This window comes from Melopsittacus undulatus, chromosome 20 (assembly GCF_012275295.1).
Source record: "Melopsittacus undulatus isolate bMelUnd1 chromosome 20, bMelUnd1.mat.Z, whole genome shotgun sequence".
In the NCBI taxonomy this organism is placed as follows: Eukaryota; Metazoa; Chordata; class Aves; order Psittaciformes; family Psittaculidae; genus Melopsittacus; species Melopsittacus undulatus.
In genome coordinates, this window is record NC_047546.1 from 1657343 (window position 1) to 1660852 (window position 3510).

Here is a 3510-nt window from a genome sequence, read left to right on the forward strand (position 1 = left end):
GCTGGGGGCTTTATCCAGGGATTTAGGGCCTGAAGGACCATCCATCAGGTGCCTCTTGGGATTCGGGAAGTGGATGGAGAGGATCCTTCCCCCCGACTGGAATGGCAGAGTCTCCATCAAGCCTCAGCTCTACACTTCCCACCCCATCCCTTGGATCAGATTCCCCATGGTCACACAGGAGCTGCTGAACCAGGACACAGCATCCCAGTGTTTGCCACCATCGTTTGTCACCATGGGGAGGCCTCCCTGAGCCCTGGGTGCTGCTCTGTGCTCCTGGCCCCTTCCCATTCCCTGCATCCACAGCAGCACCTGCAGCCCCATTCCAAGGAGGAGGAATTGAGCTCCGGTGGGAATCCTGGTGCTGTTGTGGGTTGAAGCCTCAGGCAGTAGCACAGCAGTGAGTCACGTTCCTCAGGGATGTGCCAGTGATTCAGCTCTGGAAACACCAACAGTTTACATGGAAGGAAGGGAGAGAGCAGGGAACCCAGCTCCGGTTTCCATGCTGGAAACAGGCAGAGACATTCCCAGCACTGGGATTGCCGCTGGACATTGCTCACCCTGGACTGACGGGGCTGGGAGGGATGGAGGGGCTGTGGTCCCCTTTAGACATGTTTGCACCAGTGGAGTTTCCTGTATGGATCTGCTTCTCATCCCCATCCCCATCCCCATCTCTATCCCCATCCCCATCCCTACCCCCATCCCTATCCCCATCCCTACCCCCATCCCTATCCCCATCCCCATCCCTATCCCCATCTCCATCCCCATCCCCATCCCCATCCCAGCTGTCTCAAGCCCTGTCTGATTTGATTCCCAGGGAATGTGGCCTCGTGCCCACAGTGCCATCGGTGGACCTCACACACTGGAATAGCTCATGGCAGGATTTAGTCCTTTAGGAACTGCTCAATAGCTCACCCAGTGCTGAGCATCCTTTGTGGAACTGTGTTCCGGGACCATTCCTTTTCCCAGTTAGGGTTCCCAGAGGCAGTGTGGGTTTATTGTGGATACAGGATACACCAATGTACCTAATCCCACAGGAAAAGCCACTTGTGGGAGCAGCGTGGACCCTGCTGTGGATGCAGGGGCTGCAGGTCCCATCCTTTGAATGGGGCCTGGGGCTGAGCTCCTCTTCCCTCTCCGGGCACAGGGAACAAGGGAGTTGCAGGAATGGTGATATCAGGGTCTGGAATTTGGTTACAGAGAGCACAGCAACATCATTGTGCTTGGGACAGGGGGAGGAAAAGGACCTTGGAACAGGGGCTGGAGCCGAGCCGTGCGCTCTGCATCCTCCCGTGCTGCTGTGTTCCCACATCCCCTGTGTGCTCCCATATCCCCTCTGTGCTCCCATATCCCCTGTGTGCTCCCAGTTCTGCTCCCGGTGCTGATTCCCAATAGTTACCCAAATACCCCTTCCTGCAGGAGCAGGACAGCGAACACCCATTGCCTGATGTGCTTAACACACCCAGTGACCGGTGCCTCTGGATAACCAGTTGGGAACTGGGGGGATGAATTGGGTTTAACTGGAACACGAGGGGGTCCTGGACTGGAGACAGCGGCAGCGCTTTTGTCTGGGCAAAGGGGGGAGAAGTTTCCCCTGGGATGCAGCTGGCATAGGGAATGCTGAAGGGCCCCTTAGGGGTCATCCCTCTCCTCTCTGCTCCAGGCTCTTTGGGAGCAGCAGGAGCAGGTCAGGCTGTGTCCGTGTCCTCACACCTGGAATGCCGCAGGGATTCCAGCTCAGTGGAACCAGAGTCAGAGCTGGAGCTGGAACCTGTCTCTGGCCTCCTCTCCTCCCTTATCCTGCTCCTCCTCCTCCTTCTCCCCTTCCCCAGGCTGAGCCCGGTCTCAGCTCCAGGATGGGTGCTCCGTGGTCGAGGATGGGTGCTCAGTGCTCCAGGATGGGTGCTCGGTGCTCCAGGATGGGTGCTCAATGCTCCCGAGCTCCCTGCTGTTCCATACAAGGCTCCCACAGGGATGACTTCATTCCCCCTCACTGGGACCAGCACCACTCGTTTCAACCAGGGCCATTCAGCGGAATTCCCAGGGAAAAGCTGGGATCAAAACGGGAATTTTCCTCCCCACCTCTGGGTATTTGTTCTCCTGAGTTTGGATGTGAAAACCAATTCCCCCCCAGGCAGAAGGGGTTGGCTCTGACACCTCCTCTCAGCACCATCCAGACTCATCCCATCCCCACACAGCCAGCACCAGGGCAGGGAAACAGCAAGAGCCATCCTCCGGTCTCCGTATTCCTGCCCCTGGAGCATCCTGAAGCTGTGGCCAAGGGAAGGAATCACAAAGCTCTTCCCGTTCTGCAATTCCCAATAAATCTCCGTCCGCGTTAGTCACTGTGCCAAGGGCAGGAGATGAATGACTGAGACTCCCCCTTCTGCTCTGAGCACAGCAACAATACAAGTGTAATAAAGGAGCTGGCCTCCCCGAGCATCTTCCCACCTCCCACCATGGGCTCTGCTGGTTCCTTTCCAGATCAGTGCTTTTTCCATGAGAAAATGCCCTGGGAAAAGGCCTCCTCAATGGGGGAGGACTTTTGTCCATGACGCCCTAAAGCAGAGTCATCAAACGCCTTTCCTTCCAGGCAGGAAAAGGGAATCTTCCCAAGGCAGCAGAGGAGCCCCCTGGAGCTGCTCCTCATCCCGGCCCATCCCATCCCAGCAGTTAAAGAGCCTCCAGAAGGCAATGGAACACCCAGCATCACCTGGAGCATGATCCCTGCATCCTCTGGCAGGGCAGGGAGCTCTGGGAGAGCAAACTCCAGGGGCTGGGAACTGAAGAAAGCCCAATTGTGGCTGCAGTGTGTGAAGAACCCTGTGGTGCTGAGCCCAGTGCTGGGGCAGCAGCACCAGAGGGACCTGGAGCTGATGGAGGCCATGGAGCTGCTGAGAGGGCTGGAGCAGATCCCATAGGAGCCAGGCTGGGAGAGCTGGGCTGGGGCAGCCTGGACAAGAGAAGGCTCCTGAAGGGGAGACCTGAGAGCAGCTCCAGTGCCTAAAGGGGCTGCAGGAACCTGGAGAGGGGCTTGGGACAAGGGATGCAGGGATGGGACAATGGGAATGGCTTAAACCTGCCCGAGGGGAGACTGAGCTGAGCTCTGAGGCAGAAGCTGTTCCCTGGGAGGGTGCTGAGGCGCTGGCACAGGGTGCCCAGAGAAGCTGTGGCTGCCCCATCCCTGGCAGTGCTCAAGGCCAGGTTGGACACAGGGCTTGGAGCATCCTGCTCCAGTGGAAGGGGTCCCTGCCATGGCTTTAGATGAGCTTTAAGCTCCCTCCCAGCCAAATGAGTCTGGCTTTGACTCTGATTCTTCTCACATCCAACACGTTTCATTGCTGCTGAACACTTCTTATCATTACAATCCCAACACTTTTCCCATTCGGAACATGGGAGTGAACCCCAGGCCATGGAATTGTGTTGGGTTCTTAAGGCAAACAGAAGTGACTAAAGAGGATTAAGGATGTAATTCTCCCATGATGAGGACTCAGTGCAGAGACAAGAGCTTCG